Source organism: Alligator mississippiensis, chromosome 2, assembly GCF_030867095.1.
Source record: "Alligator mississippiensis isolate rAllMis1 chromosome 2, rAllMis1, whole genome shotgun sequence".
In the NCBI taxonomy this organism is placed as follows: domain Eukaryota; kingdom Metazoa; phylum Chordata; order Crocodylia; family Alligatoridae; genus Alligator; species Alligator mississippiensis.
In genome coordinates this window covers 270,666,136-270,692,674 of record NC_081825.1, presented here as the reverse complement: position 1 = coordinate 270,692,674, position 26,539 = coordinate 270,666,136, and the positions used below count along the sequence as shown (strand labels likewise).

The window sequence follows — 26,539 nt, the reverse complement described above, 5'->3', positions numbered from 1 at the left end:
ACTGGGGCTGAGCTCTGGCTGACACATGGAGCCACCCCAGCTCCCAGGCAAATTGAACCAGGGGCTGGGAAATCAAACTGGCAGTTCCACGTGTCAAAGCTAGGCCCCAGTGGCCCCTGCCATACCCGCATCCTCTCCCCTCCTCCCAGCTGGGCAAGGGCAGCAAGGCAGAGCTCCTGCTCCCAGCACTGCTGTGCCCAAATCCTACCCTGAGTAATGTGCCCCCTGTCCCGACTGGGCAGCTTGTCCTTGTCCCAGCCCCAGCCCCAGTCCTTCCCTCCCCCACAACCCTTTCTTCCCTCCCTCCCCCTACCCCAAAAGACTTACCAGCTGGAGGCAGCTGTCTCAGCTGCCTGTTTAGTCTATGGCTGAATTTCTGAATCGGCCAACTCTTTTTCCAAAGCTTTTCCGAATCAATTCAGATGCTTCAAATTGATGCAGAGCTTTTACTTGGTCTCCCGACTTGATTCAGATTCAGAGATTCGGTCCCCGAATCAGGCTGAATCTCCTCTGAATCGAATCAGCTACTGAAGCTTTGTACACCCCTACTAGTCATGCTACTGTTGGGATTAGTTATCTTTGTTAGGTATTACACAACTAAAAATCAGATTTTCCAGATATAAACAAAGCTAAGGATTTATAGCCCACTCCATTTATATCTAAAATAAACTGCTACCTTTATATATTTTAAAGATGTTTAAATACACATCAGCTCTTATCAATGTTTTTTGGATGGATGGCCAGTCTTGGTACAGAAATGAAAAAAAAAATCTTTTTTTGCCATTTACACATTTAAAACTACATAGTTTCACCCACTGTGAAACTTTTATGCATAAGGTGTTAAACTCACCTACTTGGAGAAATTTTCTTTTTGTCCTTCTGGCATTTTTACCTCCTCTTTAAAAAGAAGCAGCAAGCTGCTTTCTGTATCAACGAGCCATTTAAAGCATGCAAAAGCAGCAAAAATATGCGGGCATTTCTAGAACGTGACAGATTTTGCCCACCTGTTCACCACCAATATTTGCGGCAATTTACCCTACCACAAAATCTACCTTGCATCTCTTGCATGGAAAACCAGCATGACTGAAAATATATCAACACCAAATGAAATCCAAAACAATCATAAACATTGCAGTTTTAAAGCACAAATATCACAAAGATTATGTCTGATAGCTCTCTTTACTATTACCAGCATCTTTGGCCATCCTGGATTTCCTGTGCTGGAAATGACTGGCTATCCCTGTAATCTTATATTTTGTTTCAAAGACTCAGTGCTTCAGGAAAGCCAAGATTTCTACTTCTCAATGAGTGCATGTAAGTGTGCAATAGTAAACAGCAGAGGTAATTTCTTCATAACTACATGATGTATGCATTTGCTGAATAAAATGTTAAGTAAATAAAACAGTCACCGGCCAACCTGAAAAGGATCAAAACAAAAGAATCCCCTCCCCCAGTCTAGTCATTAAATTAAAATAAGCAAAAGCTAAGCATGAATGCCATAATGAAATGGATAGTAATGTTTGTGGATCTTTACATATGTTATCAGAGAGAAGTATTTTTAATAAGACGGTTCTAATTAATTAAGGTGTATAAGTAAGGTAGGAAGTCAATCAACAGAAATTTCTGTGGGCTAATAAAGGAAATCAATGACAATATTAATTTCTCAACTATTAGATTGGCCAGTTTTCCTTTGCTGTTTTCTGAAGTGCAATGATTTTTCATGAGCTGACCAACATCTATCCAATGAAAGTGAAAATTTCTCGATCTTAACATAATATCCTTTGATTAAATGCTTTCTCTAGTCATTAACTCAAACCTCAATCTTGCAGGACCCTTAACATCTTTATATATATTCATTTCCTGTGGACTGAAATGGGAAGTGTCCATAACTTCACTGGACAGGGCGAAGTGCTATTCAGACACGAGCTCTCATAGCAAATACTTGTGTCTCTGATAGTCATAACTTTAAAGGCAAGCACAGCATACCTTATTGGCTACATGATTATGTTTCCCTACTAGTGCAGTAAATTCAGTTTCAAATACTTAGATGTCAGGAAGTATCCCATTGGGAATTCTCTGAAGCTAGAAACAATATTTGCATTTTCCCTTTGAAATGAAAATTAACTTTAGTCTCAAACTAAAAATGGCATGCTAAAGAGGTTATAAGTGAACATGTATTTCAGATCAGAACCGTCAATTAACTAAAATTAACTCAATGTGGGGACTATGGAGGACTGTCAATATCAAATCACTATAAAAGGAAATCAATTTTATAATAACTTTTGTAGTATATTTTAATACATACTAACCACACTGGAAATTCATTAGTATGCAGAAAACTAGAGGAACCATATGGAAATACATCTTACAAAGGACTAGCATACAATACATTTAAAAAAAGGCATAAAAAATCTTTAGGATGAATGATTACTCTGAGAGTAATATGCACTAAAATTGTAGGAGTGGTATTCACTCATTAGTTGTATGAAGCCATTAACTGCGCAAAATCATTCTTTTTTGCATAACCATTTGTCATATAAAATCATTAGCTCCTGCACAAAATTGTTAGAAATGTGAAATGATTTTTTTTTTAAAGTCATTAGTTACAGGGTATTACATTATAAAAATCATAGGCATATTACTTCATCATTTTCTGCATACAATGCGTCTGTTATGCAAAATCATTTATGTTGATAAATAACTTTTTAAGTAGCTTTATTGTCCAATAGTCAGACTGTTAGCTGTTCAGATTCAATGGTAATTTTTATACCAAGGGAGTTTATTAGTTATGAAAAAACTCTGAAATGAACTAGAACAAACATTACTTTCCATCCACCTGAAAATGACAGTTTTAAAAAGCAGTTTTGTTCTCTGTAAATGTGCGGCTTGGAGTTTGAATAGTGGCGGCTGTCCCCATGTGTTTATTAGCATTTTATCACTATTTGAATTCTATTCACCAATGTCTTCTGATATCTGTTCTTTCACCCTACATTTCACTCAGGTAAGATTTTAACAAATATTTTCAGGCATATCATAAATGGTTTTATACAGAACTCAATGTGATAGAAAGAATGAATTATATGTTAAAATGGAAGACATTGTCTGTGTTTCACCAGTTAGAAAACTTTTAAACACATTGGTATCAATTTATTTGTAGAGGGCCAAAAAGAGAAATTTGCAATCCCTATGCCCTGGGTAGATATTGCACTTTAAGGAAAACTAAAGTCTGATAGGAGTGAGCAGCAATGCCATAGGAGAGATGCTTCAATTCATATCCAAAGATCACAGGAAGCCTGCTGGGGAATATGTTGATTCACATCTACCTTCCAGCTACCCATGACCATGTTGTGTACTAAACACCCAGTTCTGAATTCCTGTAACAACAGGATTAACTGCCATCTTAGTCAACAAAAGGCTTGAAGAGGGACCTATAGACTAAGTACAGAGAGTCAAAAGCCCAAGGCGGAATCGATCCAATTTTCACAGGTTTCTCTAAACTGTGTAGATTGAATCATTAATGAAGTGAACTCACATTCACTTTTCAGTTGGGAAAAGCAGGCAGATGCCGGCACTGATACAGGCCAGAGACAGAGGCTGATCTAGCATGCCTACTAGGCTAAGTACAGACAGTCAAAAAGACTGAAGCTGAATTAATTTAATCTTTGCAGGTTAGTCTAAACTACAGAGATTAAACTGAGAAAAAATTGGACACACATTCACTTTTGATTCAGGAAATACAGCCACATGCCTCTTCCTGCTGTCTCCAAGGTCTCTGGGATTTGCAGTACAGAATCATAGCAGCAGGACTCTGCAGGGTTGCTTAACACTTCCTCTTCTTGCTTCCAGATGCCTCTAGGATATATAGTCCACAGTCACAGCCAACTTTAAGTAAGTAGGGCAGGGCAGGGCAGGGCAGCTCCGTATTCATGGGAAAGGGGATTTAACTGGGGGAAAGAGGGTTTAACCCCACTCCCTGGCCCCAGCTCCCAGTCAGGGTTTGCCTTGGGGGAGCAGTCACTGCCTCCTCCCCACTTTATAGATTTCATAGACATTAGGGCTAGAAGGGACCTCCGAAGATCATCGGGTCCAGCCCCCTGCCCAAAGGGCAGGAAGTCAGCAGGGATCATAGGATCCCAGCAAGATAGGCATCCAAATATCTCTTGAAGGTGTTCAAGGTAGGTGCTTGAACTACCACCGGCATCAGTCTATTCCAAACCTTGGGGGCTCGGACAGTAAAGAAGTTCTTCCTTATGTCTAGTCTGAAATGGTCACGGGGGAGTTTGTGACTGTTCGATCTTGTCATCCCTTGGGGTGCTCTGGTGAACAGACGTTCCCCCAAATACTGGTGAGTACCCCTGATAAACTTATAGGTGGCCACCAGATCACCCCTGAGCCTGTGCTTTTCCAGGCTGAAGAGTCCCATGGCTCTCAGCCTCTCATCGTAAGGTCTGTTTTCCTGACCTCTTATCATGTGCATGGCTCTGCTCTGGACCCTCTCAAACTTCTCCACATCCTTTTTGAATTGACACTGTACTCCAGCTGCAGCCTCACCAGGGCCTTTCTCTCCTGGAACAGACAGCACAACCCAGCCCAGGACTGGAAAGCATGCTGGGGGACTCTGGTTTAACTTAAACCAGGAGGGGGTCTGGGACAGAAGTTTCATAAACCAGTTTGACCCAAATTAGTTAAATCTGATACTACATTCAACAAGGCTTATCTTAAACCAGTTTCAGTCATTTTGAAACTGGCTTATGTGCACTGAACTTCTGTTCTGTTCCAAGTTTAAACCACTTTCTGATTACTTAAACAGGTTTATGTGCAACTTCTGTCCCTAGCCCCAGCCTAACGGCCACTGCTAAGCCCAGTCAAGCAGGACCATCCCCAATTGGCTGTCCAGCACATGCCCCCAACCCCTTCTGTTCACCCGCAGGGAGAGGAAGGAGGTCCCCATCCTGGTGCCAAACCAGGGCCTGCCCACATGAAGGAGGGGTGCCCCATGCCTCCAGGTGTTTCCCCCACCCCAGCCTGGGCTCCCCCCAAGCCAATATCAGGCCAGCTTCAGGGAGCCCAATGCTGAAGGCAATTCCCCCACTGTGCCACTGGGCTGCCTGCTCAGCCCTGATCCCTGCTAGCCTCTAACCTGCAGATGGAGAGAGTAAGGAGCCCCCATCCTGGTACTAAGCCAGGGTCTTCCCCACTCCCCTGCTGGATCCATGGCTCCCCACCCTCCCCAGCACTCCAGCTCCCTGCCCACTTTATCCCCACCCCCTGACTACCTGTAGCTGCCTGTGCTGTGTCCCCCAGGAAGCAGGCAAAGAGGGTTAAACTGCCTGCCCAGGTGCCATTGCTGCAGCAGCTGCTACTATCTGGGCCAGAAGAGCAGACCCCATTAATTTAACCCTTCATTACCTGTTCCCTGGGACAGAAAGTGCAGGCAGTCACAGGTGATCAGTGGTGGGGGGAAGATGAGGAGGGAACTGGAGAGGGGGGTAGTGGGCTTGATCTGGGCCATCAGGGGAGGGGGCAGACCCTGGCTTGGCACTGGGATGGGGTTTCTTCCCCCTTCCCTGTGGGTCAGAGGCTGGTAGGAAGAGGGGCTCAGCAGCTGGCATGCATGGGGGATTGGGGAATCTCCCTCACCACCCCAACAGCTGGGCAGACCAGGGCTCTGGGGGACTCTTAGCCAGGGTGTGGTAAACCCCCTGGAGGCATGGAGATCCTCTCAGGTGTTCTCATGCCCAGCTTGGGGTGCCATCCTGTTGACAGGGGACTCCTTTCCCATCCTCCCCCCTGTGTGCCAATGACTCATGCCAGCCCAACCACACTAGGGTGGGGGGAGGGGCAAACCTCACAGACCAGGGCTTGGGGGCAGGGGCTGGGGTGAGGGGCTCTGTTTCCCCTCCTCCCTCTCCTTCTGCCTCAATGGGTTGACAGGTGCAGGAAGGATGCAGAGCTGCAGAACACAGGCTTCACTGCCTCAGCTCCATGACAGCCTAGGGGCAGGGCAGCCAGGCCCAATTGGAGCAAGCAGCATGGGCCAAGGCTACCCTGCCCACCCTATGGGGGGCAGTGGGGTTGGCCAGGAGTCACAAGGCATCCTGGGATTCTTGGGGACTATGAGGTAACTTGTGTTGGGAGGGGATCTGGGACACAAGTTCGATAGACGGGTTTAGCCTAAACCAATTCAGTCTGAGACTACATTCATCCAAGTAAAGCACAACAAGAAATTGTTTTTTAGATATATAGGGAGTAAAAGGAAGGCCCAGGGAGAAATAGGACCCCTGCTAAATGGGCAGAAACAATTGGTGATAGACAGGGGGGACAAGGCTGAACTCCTCAATGAGTTCTTTGCCTCAGTGTTCCTAAGTGAGGGGCATGACAAGTCTCTCACTGGGATTGTAGAGAGGCAGCAGCAAGGCGCCAGGCTTCCATGCATAGACCCTGAGTTGGTGCACAGTCACTTGGAAGAACTGGATGCTTTTAAGTCGGCAGGCCCGGATGAGCTCCATCCGAGGGTGCTGAAGGCACTGGCCGACATCATTACAGAGCCACTGGCGGGAATATTCGAACGCTCGTGGCGCACAGGACAAGTCCCAGAGGACTGGAAAAGGGCCAATGTGGTCCCCATTTTCAAAAAGGGGAGGAAGGAGGACCCGGGCAACTATAGGCCAGTCAGTCTCACCTCCATCCTTGGTAAAGTCTTTGAAAAAATTATCAAGGCTCACATATGCGAGAGCCCGGCAGGACAAATTATGCTGAGGGGAAACCAGCACGGGTTCGTGGCAGGCAGATCATGCCTGACCAATCTAGTTTCTTTTTATGACCAGGTTTCAAAACGCCTGGACACAGGAGGAGGGGTGGATGTAGTATACTTAGACTTCAGGAAGGCCTTCGATACTGTATCCCACCCCATACTGGTGAACAAGTTAAGAGGCTGTGACTTGGATGACTACACAGTCCGGTGGGTGGCGAATTGGCTGGAGGGTCACACACAGCGTGTCGTAGTGGATGGGTCGGCTTCAACCTGGAAGGCTGTGGACAGTGGGGTCCCGCAGGGCTCGGTCCTTGGACCGATACTCTTTAATGTCTTCATCAGCGACTTGGACGAGGGAGTGAAATGTACTCTGTCCAAGTTTGCAGATGACACAAAGCTATGGGGAGAAGTGGACACGCCGGAGGGCAGGGAACAGCTGCAAGCAGACCTGGATAGGTTGGACAAGTGGGCAGAAAACAACAGAATGCAGTTCAACAAGGAGAAATGCAAAGTGCTGCACCTAGGGAGGAAAAATGTCCAGCACACCTACTGCCTAGGGAATGACCTGCTGGGTGGCACAGAGGTGGAAAGGGATCTTGGAGTCCTAGTGGACTCTAAGATGAACATGAGTCGGCAGTGTGACGAAGCCATCAAAAAAGCCAATGGCACTTTATCGTGCATCAGCAGATGCATGACAAATAGGTCCAAGGAGGTGATACTTCCCCTCTATCGGGCGCTGGTCAAACCGCAGTTGGAGTACTGCATGCAATTCTGGGCACCACAATTCAAGAGGGATGCGGATAACCTGGAGAGGGTCCAGAGAAGGGCCACTCATATGGTTAAGGGCCTTCAGACCAAGCCCTACGAGGAGAGACTAGAGAAACTGGACCTTTTCAGCCTCCGCAAGAGAAGGTTGAGAGGCGACCTTGTGGCTGCCTATAAGTTCATCACAGGGGCACAGAAGGGAATTGGTGAGTATTTATTCACCAAGGCGCCCCCGGGAGTTACAAAAAATAATGGCCACAAGCTAGCAGAGAGCAGATTTAGATTGGACATTAGGAGAAACTTCTTCACAGTTCGAGTGGCCAAGGTCTGGAACGGGCTCCCAAGGGAGGTGGTGCTCTCCCCTACCCTGGGGGTCTTCAAGAGGAGGTTAGATGAGTATCTAGCTGGGGTCATCTAGACCCAGCACTCTTTCCTGCCTATGCAGGGGGTCGGACTCGATGATCTATTGAGGTCCCTTCCGACCCTAACATCTATGAATCTATGAATCTATGAAAGTCTATCTTAAACCAGGTTCGGCCATTGTGAAACTGGCCTCTGTGTGTTAAACATCTATTCTGTTATAGGTTTCAATTGGTTTCCAATCACTTATATCAGTTTATGTGTAATTTATGCCCCTAGTTGAATAGTTAAAACCTTGATGGCGCCTGTTCCCAGACAATTTACAACCAAACTATTTTTGCTTACTTACAAAATCTATAGCCAACTTGACTTATATCTACTGTATATTCAGCATGGAAAAAGGTACATAAAATACACTACACACTGACCACTAGTTAATACTGGCAACTTGTTGTGCTGCAACCCCCATCCAGATGGGCTATATATGTTTGGTGGAACCCATTATTTACATATCCTATCACTTAAGCTGTTTTCTGGAATTATACTTGAGGATGAAGTAATGAGGAAATCCAGGCTGTTAACTTGACCCAGAATTCCATGTTAGGTTCATAGATTCATAGATTCATAGATGTTAGGGTCGGAAGGGACCTCAAGCAGGAAAGAGTGCTGGGTCTAGATGACCCCAGCTAGATACTCATCTAACCTCCTCTTGAAGCCCCCCAGGGTAGGGGAGAGCACCACCTCCCTTGGGAGCCCGTTCCAGACCTTGGCCACTCGAACTGTGAAGAAGTTTCTCCTAATGTCCAATCTAAATCTGCTCTCTGCTAGCTTGTGGCCATTATTTTTTGTAACTCCCGGGGGCGCCTTGGTGAATAAATACTCACCAATTCCTTCTGTGCCCCTATGATGAACTTATAGGCAGCCACAAGGTCGCCTCTCAACCTTCTCTTGCGGAGGCTGAAAAGGTCCAGTTTCTCTAGTCTCTCCTCGTAGGGCCTGGTCTGAAGGCCCTTGACCATACGAGTGGCCCTTCTCTGGACCCTCTCCAGGTTATCCGCATCCTTCTTGAAGTGTGGCGCCCAGAATTGCACGCAGTACTCCAACTGCGGTCTGACCAGCACCCGATAGAGGGGAAGTATCACCTCCTTGGACCTATTTGTCATGCATCTGCTGATGCACGATAAAGTGCCATTGGCTTTTTTGATGGCTTCGTCACACTGCCGACTCATGTTCATCTTAGAGTCCACTAGGACTCCAAGATCCCTTTCCACCTCTGTGCCACCCAGCAGGTCATTTCCTAGGCTGTAGGTGTGCTGGACATTTTTCCTCCCTAGGTGCAGCACTTTGCATTTCTCCTTGTTGAACTGCATCCTGTTGGTTTCTGCCCACTTGTCCAACTTGTCCAGGTCTGCCTGCAGCTGTTCCCTGCCCTCCGGTGTGTCCACATCTCCCCATAGCTTTGTGTCATCTGCAAACTTGGACAGAGTACATTTCACTCCCTCGTCCAAGTCACTGATGAAGACATTAAAGAGTATCGGTCCAAGGACCGAGCCCTGCGGGACCCCACTGCCCACACCCTTCCAGGTTGAAACCGACCCATCTACCACGACTCTCTGGGTGCGACCCTCCAGCCAATTCGCCACCCACCAGACTGTGTAGTCATCCAAGTCACAGCCTCTTAACTTGTTCACCAGTAGGGGGTGGGATACCGTATCGAAGGCCTTCCTGAAGTCTAAGTATATGACATCCACCCCTCCTCCTGTGTCCAGGCGTTTTGTAACCTGGTCATAAAAAGAGACTAGATTGGTCAGGCATGATCTGCCTGCCACGAACCCGTGCTGGTTTCCCCTCAGCATAATTTGTCCTGCTGGGCTCTCACAAATGTGAGCCTTGATAATTTTTTCAAAGACTTTGCCAAGGATGGAGGTGAGACTGACTGGCCTATAGCTGCCCGGGTCCTCCTTCCTCCCCTTTTTGAAAATGGGGACCATGTTGGCCCTTTTCCAGTCCTCCAGGACTTGGCCCGTGTGCCATGAGCGTTCGAATTTTCCCGCCAGTGGCTCTGCAATGATGTCAGCCAGTGCCTTCAGCACCCTCGGATGGAGCTCATCCGGGCCTGCCGACTTAAAGGCATCCAGTTCTTCCAAGTGACTCTGCACCATCTCAGGGTCTACACATGGAAGTCTGGCGCCTTGCTGCTGCCTCTCTACAACCCCAGTGAGAGACTTGTTGTGTCCCTCGCTTAGGAACACTGAGGCAAAGAACTTGTTGAGGAGTTCAGCCTTGTCCCCCCTGTCCGTCACCAATTGTTTCTGCCCATTTAGCAGGGGTCCTATTCCTCCCTGGGTCTTCCTTTTACTCCCTATATATCTGAAAAACTATTTCTTGTTGTCTTTTACTTGGGTTGCCATCCTCAGCTCCATGGTAGCTTTGGCCTGTCTAACTGCCTCCCTACAAGCACGAGCAGAAGAGGTATATTCGTCTTTGGTGAATCCCAGGAAGATATAATAGCTTCCTCCCCCTTCACAAAAAGAAATTCTATGAAAAACATTTCTGCCACAATGCCATGATGTGGCACTAGAGGTTGTGGCTTTCGTCAAGAAAGTTTTTTATCAACTTTAGATACAGAAACACTGATTTTTGTTGAGAGGTTAAAATTCATGAAAAAAAAATGTTTAAACACACTTATAGACTAGCTTGGTAGAGTGTGGGGAGCTTCTAGTGAGGAACTGGGTGGTAATTGTGGAGTGGGCTCTTAAGGATGGGTGGACAGAAATTGTAAGGGAGGAATACCATGGTGACAGTGGTAGGTAAGATAAATGATATAATCTATTGTGAGGCAAAAGCAGGGTAGGGTAGCACCTTAGAGAAAATTAGGCAGTTTCTAAGGTGGCACCATGCCTCGTCTTCTGCCTGACTTCAGACTAACATGGCTAACCACCTTTGTTTACTGTGAGGAGCAAAAATGTGTTTAAAAGGGAAACAAGCATGTTTCTACTCCCTTCACCCAATACAACCCTCTCACTGAAACAGTTTCTTCCTCTAGGTTTTCATACCATGCTCATCCCCATTGGGATCTGGGCATCTTTGACATTAGCAGAACTGGAGGTTAAGGATATGAGCCTCCTGGTGAAATACAGGCTGCCCATCAGAGGGATTTGTTTTATTTGTTGATGTATGGGTAAAGCACAAGCACCCCATTCTTCCTTCCATGCCCTGGCACCAGTCCTCAAGGAGGCCCTTCTGTTAGATTCTCTGTTTAACTTTATACCTTGCAATTTACAGTGGATAGATGAACTGCTAGGTACATGCAGAGTCCCACTGATATGAATGGGGCTCCATTCAGATGAGGTAGCCTAACTCTTAATGAGAATTGCAGAAATTGAGCCACAAACTAAGGGGCCTTTTCTTTTTTTTCCATTATGCAGATAAACAATAACAGAACTTGAAAAAATGAAGAAGAGGGAAAGTAAACTTGAGGCAGTACTTTTCTTTTTTTAATGGCATCTAACTCAGAAAACAGCTTTTTCTTATTAGTAGCACACCGATATGTTAAACTCTGCTTGAAAAATTGTTCCAGCAAGCTAAAAAAAGAAGCAGCAAATATTCAATTCTTTACAATCCTCCAGCAATTCATCCTGAACAGGTAAATGACTCCACTGTGAAGAGTAGCTGAGCTACTGCTTTTCAGTAACTCCCCTCAGAGCAGAAATCAGAAAAATCAATGTGTCTTCCCCATGTTATTAAAAAGTGCTGCTGTTGTCCAGGTCATTATGTAGCAAATGAATACTATATTTTTCAAAAAGAAACATGTACTATAGCATAGCATGTATCATTATTTGCAGTGACTGGAAAACTCACTCTTACTCAGTGTGATAAGTATGTGAGTGTCTACCTACTTACTGCAATGCACAGGTAAGGTATAGTTCTTTCTAAACATGTCTCACTAGCTCCCAGAGACAACTCTGTTTATACAGTTTACAAGCTTTGTCTCCTCTTTCACCCTTAGACTTGATAGACCACACTTCAAACTAATCTTCTGTAGTGCACCTATACTCAGAGTTGGTTTTGTTAAATCCTAGTTTTACACCAATGTTAATCTCTTCCCAACAAAATGAGGCTCTTACTTTACAATCTCAAACAATTCTTGTAATTCTGGTCTGTTCTCTAGCAGGTGTTCAATCTTTATGAATTGGTGTAATCTGCATATGTGATCATGTCCTAATTTATTTCAATCATTCATTGGCAATGCATTGTGGGTGGTGTGCGTAGGGCATGGTGGGCACATGCCCCCTGCCCCAGACTTCTGTGCTGTTAGCAGGGCAAGGGGCACAGGGCTACAGCGTGGCTAGAGCTAGGGCCCAGGAGCAGTTGGGGTGGTGGCAGATTTTCTGTGTCAACAGTGGGGTGTGGGGTTGCAGCCCAGCGGGGCCCAACACTTGGCAAGAGTGGGGGCAGCAACAGCAGCATGGAATGTGCCCCCCACTGCAGTGGTGGTGTGGAGTTGTACCCCCCTAGTGGCAGCACTTACGCATTTCCTATGCAGTCATGAGTGTGCCTAGTATTCTAACATAAAACATAGATGAAATTAAGGCCATGCACAGGTGTTACTTTTGTGCTGGGAGAAAAGCCCTTCACAGAAATTAGGAAACTTGGATGTTGGAATAGGTGCCGTGTCTGTTCTGCATTTGTATGGTGACCAGTTAGGGTCCTGGTCCATTGTGAGAATATCTAAATGTTATTATAATATAATAATAATAAATGCCTCATACTATATAATGATCTTCAGTCAAATGCAACATCTCTCTCACAGTATTCTTTCCCACATATAAAAGAAAATCTTTGATCTTTAGCTCAACCCCACCCGCAACCTATTTTTGATTGAGTGCGTGCTTACCAAATTTCTGGATGACACCAAGTTGAGTAGAGTTGCAGACACTTTGGAGATCAGGGCTAGAATCCAGAATGATCTGAATAAACTGGAGAAATAATCTGAAACCAAACAGAAAAAAATCATCATAGACAAATACAAAGTCCTGTGCTTGGGACAGAAAAATTTCATGCGAAAATACAGACAGGGAAATAATTAGCAGAGAAGGATATAGGGTTACAGTGGACTGTAAGCTGAATATGAGCCAACAATGCACTCTTGTTGCAAAAAAAGCCAAGACCCTACTGGGTTGCATTAACATGACTGTCTCTTGCAAATCAAGGGAAGTGCTTCTTTTACTGTATTTGGCACTGGTGAGGCCTCACCTGTAGTACTGTATCCAGTTTTGGGCTCCACACTTCAATAAGGATGTGGATAGATTAGACAGAGTCTAGCAGAAAGCAACAAAAATTATTAGAGGCTTGGACGACATGACCTATGACAAAAGGCTGAAAGAACTAATGTTTAATCTGGAGAAGAGAAGATCGAGGGGGGCAGGGGGAGGAGGGGATTTGATAAGTGAAGAGTGATTACGAAGAGGCTAGAGGCAGACTTTTGTTGTAGGGAATGGGACTAGGAGCAATGGCCTTGTTGCAGCAGAGGAAATTTAGGGTTGAGATTGGGAGGACTTTTGTGGGTGGTGTAACAGTGGAACAAGCTATCTGTGGAAGCTGTGGAATCTCCATCCCTGGAAATTTTCAGAAACATATTAGACAGACATTTGACTGGGATGGTTTAGTCAGGGATAATCCTGCCCTGAGCTGGGGTCTGGACTAGATGACCTCGTGAGGCCCACAAAAAAAAAGACTAATGGAACTGTACAGTATCCCAAATTTTAATAAAAAGATAGCATTGTTCCACCAAATATGATACAACATTTGTATCAGCTTATCACCCCCTCCACTGGGCCACAAAATTACTTCCAGCCCTACTTTCCTATGATCCAATGCACCTACACAATTACAATACAAATACAAGAACAATAAGAGTATGGTTTGCTAAGGTTCAGGTCCTGCTAACTTCTGTTGGAATCAGAAGGGAGGTGCTTAGCATCTATGAAAGTCAGTCCCTAAGTGATGAAGAACATACAAGATTAAAAGAACAGTGTGGAATGATATATAAAAATTAAACCATTGCATCTTTCCCAGCAACCTCCTGATATAGTCTTTCTAATCCTGCCCTGCAAACCTCATGGAGATACAGTGGACTGTGAAGACTTAAGTACTGTAGTTCTCTCTCATGCACAAAATATCATTTTTCTCCTCCTTAAGATCTCAAGTTACAAAGCAACATAAAACAGAACTGTATGCCATCAAATGTGGTCCTCCATCTGGGAAGCAACCTCTGATGCTTCCCTGGATGATGAAAAACCTATAGTGTAATGAATTTGTTCTGTACTACATGGGAAGGAAGTCATTGTCTGCTCTAAGTAGGCTTGAAACAAAGCCCCAGATGCAAGAACTCTAAGGTTATACATTTCAAGTTATACTGAGATTTAGGATATATGAACTGAGACCATCACTGTTGCTTTCTAAGGAATAAGTATCCTTTTTTACTGAAAAGTAAAATTCTTGAGGAATGACAGATTAATTGGATTTGACAAAACCAGAACTTGTAAATGTTGTTATAAGTGTTAGGGCCTTGTTACACCTTACATTGTGAGCTGCACGAATGTTGATTGGTGTTAGTACTATCTTGAGTTTGAAGCAGTCACACTTCAGGCCAGCTGGAGCCTGGTGGACTGAAAGGTAAGTATCCCCTCATTCCGGGCTTTCTCCCCTGCCCCCAGGGATCCTGCAGTTCACACCCCCACCCAACCCCAGACCTTCCCACACCCCACAGATTTCCCTCTTGCCTCCCCATGCCACTGGGACATTACTTACTTGTGACTCCCTGTGCTGTCTGTCCCAGGGGAAGCAGGCAGGGAAAGGTTAACCTGCCTGCCCAGATGCCACTGCTGGTCTTCTGGCCCAGCAGCCAGGCAGGAAGATTAACTCTTCCCTGCCTGCTCCCTGGGACAGACAGCGTGGGCAACCACAAGCAAGTGGGGGGAGAGAGGACTGCAGAGACAGTGAGCAGGGATCCGGGATGCTGGGAAGGGGGGTGGGGGCTATTGGGTCCAATCTGGGCCAGTGCGAGCGTGGGCAGGCAGGTGAGATATTTGCACTAAGATGCTATAGTGGCTACACCTTAGTGTAACACAAGCTGGGTAGCACAGATCAGAGATCATCCAGCTTTGGAGTGGTATGCCTTTGAGCCATGTAACGAGTGCTTAAACCATTTGTTAAATTTGTATTAGTATTGTACCCAGAATCCCCAGTTAGGATCAGGGGCCTGTTATGAAAATCACTATCATAAATGCAAATAGGATACAATCCTTTCTCATATGGTCACTTAAATGAACTTCACTGAAATAAATAGGATTCACTGAGATTTATACCAATGTAAGTGAGTGTACAATATTGCCTTCCTATGTCAGTTCATCCCCTGTGTGCTATGAATTTACCACAGTAAGAAGGTCCCTCCTGAGCATGAAGGATTTATGATTTTTTTCATAGACCCATAACTTGGCAATTTTGAGTGGCTTTTCATGAGAACAGCAAATGGTACATCTCTGGCACAGTGACCACCTTTTGCTAAATTTTAAGTTACTATCTTAAGCCAGGAGGACAGTACAGCTTCACTGAGTAAAGGTCAGAACAAGTCTTTAACAAGGGAAATGCAATATATTTATTCCTAAACTAACTTGTTCTGACTGCAATTAAAAAAAATAAAAAAATTAAACCTGAAGCCAATAGAACAGTGTGGTAGATTTTCGCTCATATGGTTAAAATTTGGAAATGTTATAAGCCAATGGAAGCAAAGTCTGATAAAGAGCACTAACAGGCAATTTTAAGACAGAATTATGAACAAACTTTATTTGGTGAAAAATAATGTTGTTTTTTTAAATTAAAGAAAATACACCTTATTTTAAATGCAATATTCCATGTCTGCTTGGAGGTTATCAGCTGAGTTCTACATTATTTGCAAAGACTTTGGCTGAAATAAATGGTTGTCTAATGTTGCTATGGCTGAATGCTCCAGTGTCATATCTATGCATGCTGTGAAAGCAGTGATAAACATGATATATTTTTATTACCCTGAATGTTCTACGTGTCAATAAGATATTTGTTAAGCTAGAAGAGGTCACTGCAATGAGCCTATATACCCTGAAGCACAAAACCCAAGCTAGTCAAGCTTCCCATTCAGGTCAGATTAGAGAAACATAAATCAAATCTGATGGAATTAGGAATGTATAGCTCATGGCATGTGTGCCATTAATGGCCAAGAGTTATTCTAAAGTAAAAAAAAATGGGCACATTTCTGTTGCTCATGTTTTGGGAACTAGACCATGATTATAATCAGCCAAGTTAGCTACATGACCTTCATTTGAAATGCTTGGTGATCTTGCATGGGGACCAATCAACGATTAGTTTAGCTGAAGTTCACCTCATCCATAAAACTAATCAGAATTGATTCAGGACAATTGTGGGACTGCTGGAAAATGAAAAGCCACCCCCTCAACATAGGATCAGTGTATGGTTCTACAATTCTGTACCACATCCCGTCAGTCTCTTTTCTAGGCTCCCATTCAATTACAATTTACTTTGGTCCAAGGTTACCATGGCACATTCGGGGTGCATGTGGTTGGAAGGAAATTAAAACTGAGCCAGTTGGATACAAGAAGTAGCACATTTGAGGAAGATGAAAAGTGCTATCCATAAGAGACTGGATCAAACATTAGGACTTCACTTCAACTCAGAAAAGGCTTCAGTAACACTAGATGCTGTCTTGTTAAACAAACTGAAACTACTCTCAGATTTTGAGACCAAGTGATGCAGCAAAAGTAATTCATAAGCCTTTGGTCAGCATGTGCCATAAGTGCCGTCTTCACTAAAAGGAGACAGCTAGGTACCTAGACTACATTATGCTGCTATAATCATCATTTGATAGTATAATGATAGAATTGATCAAATCACAGATGAAATTGCCCTTTGAGAACAAACATATCCATGCTACATAAACTTCTCTTATGCTAATATAGATCATCAGTTGGTAAAACATTGTGGCATGATTAATATGAATTAAATTCCAGGGTTTGATTTATTCATTTAGAGTGCAGGTGAAATAGGGTCAGATGCTGTAAAGCGGAGGCAAAAAGCATCTCCTGAGAAGTGCTGAGTGTACTCAGTTCTTACTGACCTCATGATTGGACCTTAGTCTGTTGAGACATTAGCAAATTCTTAGAAGTTTAATTGTTAGAGTACTTCATTACTTCGCAGAGGGTGGATAAGGAAATTTCTGATGTGGCCAGATGCAGATGTCAGTATTTGGCTTGGGGTAGTGAACATGCAGAACAGTCGATCGGATAGTGCGTGTGTCATTTTGCAGAAGACTCAATTTACCATGCAATTCAAGGTTTGCCAAATGCTTTCCACATGTTTATGCAAGCTAACTACCAGGAGCAGGTGGGCTCTGATCTCAAATATTCCTATCACAGATTCTTGACTCTGCTAAGAAGACTGATTACTTTGACATAAAAATACTTGATCCAGGATCCCTGTGTGGTTGCCCATGCTATCTGCATGATAGCATTGAGCCCTCACTATTTTTTTTACCTATTTCTGTTACATGTATGTGTAGTACAAGCATTTAGTGAGGCTATCTTTCTAGTTACGCATGCAAGAAAGTTTCCACTCAATCACTACAGCAACTCCACGAATCCCTTGCCCCTAATCATGTTTAGAAACCATTTTGGAAAGCTGGGTCATAAGACTAGAGAGGCAATTAAGGTGGGAGGAATAATATTTGTGACCATGGGCTAGGTCAGGACACCAGTGAACCTCTTGAAACTCTATAGAGATTTGTCCTGAATCTTACTCTTGGGCTCTGCTAAGGAGGAGGACCAGTTTGGGAGCTCATGAAAAATCCAACATTTATTGAAGCAGGAAGAATCCATGCTCAGAGACTGGGGAAGTAAAGCGAGGGTTGAGAAACAAGCTTGTCTCTTAGAAAGAATATTCCATGTTCTAATGGCCAGTTGGATAGTGGTTTTAGAAATGAGGAGGGAAAGAAAGAGCAGGGGCCAGGAAGAAGCTGATAAAAGTGGGAACAGTATTAACATTATTCTTCTTGCTAGATTCAGAGTTCTAAAAATAGGTACACTTGCTCTTAGAGTCTAAGAATTAACAATGTAGATACTGTATATACATGGAAACAAATATTTGTTACATTTGCCTACATTTAGCATATGCCAAATACAGGAGGTTACTGTGCATAACTGCAGAAAAAGCCTGCCAGACTTGTCAATATGAGCTATAATGATGGTAAACAATTGTATATCTTGCTGTGTCTTTCATTTACAAATGCACAGAATCAACAATTGGGGTTTATACCGCTGATGTTTAGCCTCCACTGTCATATGATCCTTAACTGATACAGTAAAAATCTGCCACTTTTATAAGTAGCTTTGAGATCTGAGCTCCACTTGGGAATAGAACGTTGGATAATGAAAATTTGTTTCTGGTATTTGACAGAGTTTCTCAATAATGCTGAGCAATTTCTCTGGGACCACAAGTTAAATTTGTTTTTGCAGTTTGACAGAGCCTGCTATATATGCTAATGACCTGCAAATGCAGTTTACACAAATACAAACTGAGTATTGCATGACTAATACTTTAAGGTTGCTGGTTTGCAAAATATACATTCTGTATGGGCAAAATATTTTTTTTCTAGCATCAATACTTTTTCTTCAGATGGCAGACTGCAGAAACAAACGTCATTACTTAAATATCCTTACCATTTAGCTAGGGTAGCTCAATAGAAACCAGATAAAACCAGGATCTATCTGACTTGGAATATGCTACTTTCTGATGGGGGTTGGTAATGGAAACATTTTATTTAATGTAACCATCCTACAAGAAGAAAGAGCCAACACTGAAGAGAAAGCACTGACATAATGGATAAGTTGCTGGGATTTGATAGCTTCAGTTGTTGGTAATGGAATACTGAGCCTTTTCACTGATTTGAATGCAACACATGTCTGTAATAGCCAAACTTCATTAGAGGCAGCTGGTGGTCTCAGCCTTTTTCTTACTGGAGAGCTGGCCTTATTACAAGAAAACAGTGCTACAGATGACACCCTTGACAGCAGTCTTTGCTACAAATGTGTGTTGCATAAACTAGATGTTTCCTGTAGATCATGTGGTATCAAGAAGGCAACAGCAGCATAAAGGCAAAATTCGTGCCACAGCCCCATTCCCAAGGATATAGGCTTATCCAACAGTTTACAGTGTAATGGGATACAGAAACTAGCAAATACTGGAGAGAACTGGTTTTCCTGTCTGAGGAATATTTCAGTCACTGAATCCATCCACCCACTGTTCACAGCAATATATATTGACTATTGATTGCTCCTTCTCTCTTTATGTCCATGTTAAAAGTGTAATCCCGACTTTGCTTTAGATAATTTGTAAAGATTAATTGATTTAGTATTTATACCTGTAATTTCTTCCTTTCATACTCATAATCAAGCTACCTCACTCTCCAGATCTGAATACGATGCTCATTCATTTGAGTATACAGTTTATTGAGCTGTTGTTTTTATGGGTGAGCAGATGGATGTGGAGATATAGCATTATAGCTCACACATCAGAGCCACAAACACTACCTTTTATGAACATGGAATGCTTTGTGCCCTTCTGGTTATTTGACCTGTCAAAAGAAATAGCAGGGTTCAGGGACTGGTGACAACGATGATTAAACATTTGGAAATATTTCAATATGAGGTAATGAGTCTGCTTAACTTAGAAAGGCAGTAAATAAAATAGTAGTATATAAAGGAATTTATGTTCTAGAGAAGGTCATTTGGCTCCTCATATTTACTGCTTCTCATAATCAGAGAACTACCTGTCTTTGCAATCATTCCTTAAGTATGTCTTTGAAGGGTCACTCATGTTCAAGCCATTTCACAGATTCTTCCTGCCTAGAAACTCTAAAGTACAGCTTTCCCTATCTACCCATGCACATAAAGCTTACATCCAGGCTGTCATCATCATGAGTGTTGTTTACTACAGTACTCTGCTCTGCATGGGTGACTGGTTCCTCCCAAGTTGGGGGGGCACATGCCCCCCCCCCCCAGCAGCCAGTTAGTGACTGGGGAGGGGGTCCCCCATGGCCAATTTCACCGACCGAGGGAGGCAGAGAGGAATCCCTCCTGGCTAATTGCACCCACCAGGGAGGCGGTTTCCCCACCGCCAATTGTGCTGACCCAGAAGCACGGACTGGGCACCCGGAAGTGCCAGCGGCGCTCCTGGAAGTGAGCTTCCCCCGCCCTCCCCCGGCGCCCCCACTCCCTGGCCAGCACTTGCAGGGGGGGCACTGGCACTCCAGCTTGCCCTCCCTGCCTGTCACCTAAGCAGGGAGTGCTGCTGCCAGGGAATGCACCAGCACTCTCAGGGGGTGCATGTGCACTCCTGTGCACACCCTATGCTTCGCCATTGCTTCTCTGTAGCCATGGCATATGCAAGCTTACCTAATTTGGGGCCATTGAAAATGCTCCTGCAAACAACATTCACCTGGGCCCTCTTTTTGACCATACCAACTGTATAGTTGTATCCTTCAAAGGCTCCCTCTTCTCTATTGTATCAAACACAAGTCTTTGTCTCACTTTTAGAACATTTTTGCTCTACCTGCACACTAAATATCATCTCTTATTCAGTATCAAAATATCAACTCTTATCACCAATGACCAAACACTAAAAGTCTATATTGCATACCTGCCAACTTTTCAAACAAGCTACTTCATGTTTTCTCTCATGTCATCCCTCATGGTTGTGAAGAGTACCTTATAAACACCCTTTAAACATCAATGCTACCTCACTATATTCCTTCAGATCCCCCTTAAAACTTGCTTCTACTATGATAGTTACCAAAGGACTTGACAATGGTTAGGCTGACTGTTTTAAAGACACTGGGTGCATCTACATGTGCTATTAGCAAACAGCAGTAAATGCCAGTACATATTGCACTGACAATTATTGCTCTTGGGCACGCCATTTGAAACTGCACCTAGGACCACATCACTCTGAGTTACGTCGGAGCAGCCCCAGGGGACAGAGGTCCAGGAATAAGCCTGCCAGCCTGGGGCTGCTCCGACCCTGCAGAGGGGCTTGCTAGGGCACAAGGGTGCTCCAGTCTGGAGCCAGCCAGCAGGCAGATTACTATAGAGTAATTTCTATAGAATTTTATCCTTATTAAGATTTATAGTATTTTCCAATAAAGTGAATATGGAAAACAAGTACTGCCATAGTGAATTGAAAGTGTAGCTTTATATTTCTGTCTTGTATCAGATCAACAGGGAGCTGAATCTTCTATATACATTCAATTATGGAATTTTTCTATAGATTTACCAAGTGATAAATAATAATTAATAATAAAGGGCTTACGTAATGTATATGAGCTCCCTCTAGCTGCATAAAAAAAAATACCCAACTCATTTTTACACATCTGTTTACTTTATATTTATGGAAGGGTGAGATGGACCAGCTAGAATAAGAAGTAACACAAAACTCCAACCAAATATTAGTTTAGAATAAGACTACAGGCAATTAAAATTTGGGTGGATCTCTTAGGCATTTTAATCCAATATTATTACTGTTATTGGTCAAATGTTTTATCTTAATTAATCCATTCAATATTAATGTTGTTAAAGACAATGTTGAAAGATCTTTCTATAACCAGGTCCAAAAAGGACATTAACTTGTCTCAGACGCTAGAAAGTGGATGTAAGTGTTGAAGCCCTTACTGCCCACAGGATCTGGTAATACAGCTTAGTCCTACAAAATCACCCGCTATCTGAAAGAGTTCTAGTATAGTTTCCAGAACTACCCAATTGTCTGAGAGAACTGAAGTACTTTACAGGAAACACTTCAGTGCTTATTTCTTATCATCATTATAATGCTGGATATGAAACTTTCCAATTGCATATTACAAAATAAAATGATAGTATCTTTTTCAAAAAGATTTTGACAAAAGTCAAATGCTCAATATAAACTCGTGGCTCTGTAGCTTGTTTTACCAGTCAGAGATATTCATGACTATTTCTTCCTTTCTCTTGGTTGTTTCCTTTAATGGACTTATCTAGGTTTTGCTCCTTTTCCATCTTCTGTTCTTCTGTGTTCTGAACTGCCACATCTTCATTCTCTCAAGTATAGACAAAGTTCTTTGGGTGAATCTGATATCTTTTATTAGACCAACTTAAATACTTGGAAAAAAATTTCTTAGCAAGCTTTCAGGTTTAAAAACCCTTCGTCAGGCTGAGAAAACCGCTGCAGTTGGTGTCTGCTCTTCCTGGATGGAATGAATAAAGAAGGCTGGGCTGGTATGCATGCAAGATAGGCAGTCAGTGAAGATGTAAATGGAGGACTCAGTGGGTGAGAGACAGGCTGGGGGTGAGGGGGGTGGGTTGTGAAAAGGGGGACGAATGTAGCAGTTAAATAGTGGAGAGATACCTGGGGAGTCGGATATTAGGCAGGTTATAATGTGTCATAAATCCAATGTCTATATTTAGTCCATGATTTTTTTTATCCAGGAGGTTGATGAAGTGAAGTTCATAGGCTCATCTGTGAGAAGTGTTTTGTAAATTCCCTTTTAGGATTAGAACTGGGAGATTGGAGAGAGAGTGGTTTTCTTGTGAGAAATGTGCCCCCACAGGTAATTGGGTATTTCTGTCTTTGATAGATTTTCGGTGTGTGTTCATTCTGGTGCGCAGATGTTGTTTGGTCTCTCCTACATATTTTCCATCAGGACATTTGGTGCATTGGATGAGATATATCACATTTCTGGAGGTGCAGCTTTAAGATCCAGGAATGCTGATGGCTCTGTTGTGGAGTGTAGTAATTGTGGGGTTCGATGCTTGTTTGAAGGCTAGGATGGGTGGTTCTGGGAAGATCTCTTTAAGAATAGGGTCTTTCTTCTGTACTGCATCAATTCTTCATGTGGCATCTGGGTGGCTCTTTCAAATGTGTGATATATGTCTCTGGAGAAGTGTCCTTGCTGAGTGACAGTGTTTTTAAGATTAGTGAGGTGGCAATTCCAGATGTTCTCCTCAGTGCAAATTTGGTGGTATCTGAGGGCTTGGCTGTATATCACAGCTTTTATGGTGTGTTTAGGGTGATTGCTGGTTCTGTGCAGACATGTATGTTGGTGTGTGGGTTTCTTGTATAACATGGCCTGTATTTTATCATTCTGGATACTGATGATCATGTCTAAAAAGGAGATGTTGGTGCTGGAGTATTCAAGAGATAGTCAGATGGAGGGATGATGATTGTTGAATTTCTGATGGAACTCAATCAGAGATTGCAGGTTTTCAGTCCAAATTATAAAGATGACATCAGTATATCTTAAGTATAGCAAGATTTTGATGGTTCACTCCTTGAAGAATTCTTCTTCCAGGTGGCTCATAAAAAGGTTGGCATACTGTGAAGCCATTTTGGTGCCCATAGCTGTGCCCATGGTCTGGAGGAAGTGTTGATTATTAAAAGTGCAGTTGTGTGTGAAGATAAAGTTTATGAGGTCAGTAATATTTTTGGACCTGTATTCTGAGTTGTCATTTTGCTGTCATAGGTATGTAAGGCAGGCTTAGATGCCATCCTGGTGTGGGAATATAAACTGGTATATAAACTGGTAACAACCATAGTGGCTAGGAGGGCACTGCTGGGAAGGTGGTCTATGTTTTTAAGTTTCTGTAGAAAGTCTGTACTGTCTTGGACAAAACTTGCTCTTTGGGTTACAAGCAGTTTTAGGATTGATTAGACAAAACCTGATATTTCCTCAGCTAGGGTTCCATGGTTTGATATAATAGGTCTGCCAGGGCTCTCTTGTTTGTGGATTTTAGGGAGCATGTAAAAAGTCCCTGGGTTGGGTTGTGGGGGGATCAAGGTCTGTAGGTGTTTTTTTGGTAGTTCTGATGGAAATGATTTGATATTTTTGAGTTTCATGGTGAAAAGAGGAGTAGGATCTTCTTGTAGTGCTTTGTAGTAGGTGGTGTCAGAGAGTTGTCTGTTGGCTTCCTTTATGTAGTCTTCATGGTTTAAGATGGCTATAGCTCCTCCTTTATCTGCTGGTTTTATTACTGTTTGGTGGTTAGATCTTACAGATTCTATGGCCTTTCTCTCTGGTAGAGAGAGGTTGTTATGGTGGCGTGTGTTGTTGATTATTTCATTGTTCATTCTTTCCCTGAAGCAGTCAATGTAGCGGTCAAAGTTAGAATTTCATCCACTGTAAGGTGTCCAATCTGATTTTTTGGGGGTTTTGCTTAGAGTCAGATGCCTGTGTCTCTCTCTCCTTGCTTTTCTAGTTATTTCATTGATAAAGTCCACTTCATTCTCTCTGGGTGCATCTACATGTGCATTTGCTACAGCACCAGTTTACTTGCGAGTAAATGGTTTTGGGTAGGCATCTACATGTGCTGGGAAGTGGGAGCAGATTTACTGCTGATCTGCTCTCACTTCCCAGGGCCCTGCAATAGGCCCCTGCCACCATCAGGGAAGCTCCAGGATCTGGCTGCAGCTGCCAGCACCTTACAACCCTCTTCAAAAGCCAGTCCCACTCTCTGCTATATGGCTAGCCACTTCCCTGGCCAACAGCAGCATGCCCAACATAGGGCAGTGCCAGTGCTCTCCTTGCTGCCTGTGCTTCCCCATGCTACTGCTGCTCCAGCCCCTGCACCTGGCAGTGATGACCAGTGCCCTGGGCTCCTACTGGCCTGCCATACTGACTGCTGCCTGGCCCATGCCTGTCTAGGCCTGCCTGACTCCCCTACATATAGTAACCATCTGCCAGGCCGTCAAGTGCCTTCCCAGGGCCACCACCACACACCTGCTGCCTTAATCCCATCTGCTTTTCTGGACCCCAGAAGAGACGCCAACAATGGGCTCCAGGATGCCACCACTGAGGCTGCCATCACGCCTCTGAGCCTCCAGCCCCATTGTCTCTGGGCCCGCTGGGCCAGCCAGGACTGGTGGTGGCACATCATCCATCACACCTGGGACAACAAGCAGTGGCTGGAGGTCTTCGGCATGACCTGGGCTATTTTCTGGGACCTCCTGGAGCAGCTTCACTTTCACCTGGAGTGGCAGAACACTAGCATCTGGCTCCCCTCCCAATAGCCAACCTCCTGGTCCTTTCCTTGCTGAAGCTGGCCATGCCTGCCAGCTTGCAGTACATTGGCCACCTGCTTGGCGTGTGCAGTGCCCTCCAGGATGTGCTGAGGGACACCATGCTATGCATGCACAATCCCCTGCTGGTGGTGGTAGGGTTCTGTGCCCTGGGATTCCCCCAGTGCATTGGGGCTCAGGATAGGACCCACATCCCTGTCTCCTGCCTGCCCTGTGGTGACTATAACAGCTGGAGGGTCTTTCACTCTGTGGTGCTCCAGGCCATCGTGGACCACTGCAGGGCCTTCATGTATGTGAGCACCAGCTGGATGGACAGCACCCATGATTTCATAGATTTCTAGGGTCAGAAGGGACCTATTAGATAACTGAGTCTGACCCCCTGCTCTGGGCAGGAAAGAACACTGAAGTTAAGTAACCCCAGCCAGGTGCTTCCCTAATCTCCTTTTACATACCTCCAAGGTAGGGGAAAGCACCACTTCCCTTGGAAGCCCAGTTCATATTTTGGCAACCCTCATAATAAAGACTTTTTTCCTGATGTCCAATCTAAATCTGCTCTCCTTCAGTTTATGGCCGTTGTTTCTAGTAACCCTGGAGGTGCCCTGGTAAACAGAGTATCCCTTATTCCCTGATGACCTCCCTGATGAGTTTATAGACAGCCACAAGATCACCTCTCAGCCTTCTTCATAGGATCTTACCTGCAGGCCCTCAACTATATGAGTAGCCCTTCTCTGAACCCTTTCCAGATTTTCCACATCCCTCTTGAAGTACGGCACCCAAAACTAGAAACAGTACTCCAACTGCAGCCTGACCAATGCTACATAGAAGGGAAGTATCACCTCCCTAGTCCTGCTTGTGATTCAGCTACTAATGCCGAAAGAGTATGGTTAGCCTTACTTATTACCTTGTCACATTGGTGACTCATGTTCATTTTTGTGTTGACTATGACTCTGACATCCCTTTCTGCTGCTGTGCTACTTAGAATGGTACTTCCCAGTCTATAGGTGATTATTTCCCCCAGGTGCAGCCCTTTTCACTTATCTTTGTTAAATTGCATCCTATTCTGATCTGCCCACTTCCCCAGTCTGTCCAAATCTGCCTGAATTCACTCTCTACCCTCTAGTGTGTTTACTATACCCCACAGTTTGGTGTCATCTGCAAATTTGGACAGAGTGTTTTCTACACCCTCATCCAAATCACTGATGAAGATGTTGAACAGTACTGGTCCAAGGACAGATGCAGGATGATACCTGCATCTTCAGGAACTCCAGCCTGTTGGGCCTAGTGGAGAGTGGCTCATGCCAGGGGTGCCAGACTTGCTGCTGGATGCCATGGCCATATTGCCCCTCCTCATCGGGGACCCTGCCTACCTACCCACTCCTACCCTGGCTTTTGCAGCCCTACATTGACCACCTGAACTTTGACTAGGCCCACTTTAACTGCTGCATAGGCTGGATCCAGTGCCTCAAGGAATGATGGCGTACCTGCCTTGAGTTCACCAAGGACAACTTCCCC

General features: G+C 44.2%; 1 long non-coding RNA gene across 1 annotated transcript in view; it reads right to left on the bottom strand.

The window, feature by feature from the left end:
- The window catches only part of LOC109281701 (uncharacterized), a 137,060-nt gene that overhangs the window by 30,609 nt on the left and 79,912 nt on the right, over positions 1–26,539 (bottom strand). Inside the window, exon 3 of the long non-coding RNA XR_009459621.1 lies at positions 12,777–12,871. This is a non-coding gene — a long non-coding RNA (uncharacterized LOC109281701). The remainder of the gene's footprint in view (positions 1–12,776; positions 12,872–26,539) is intronic.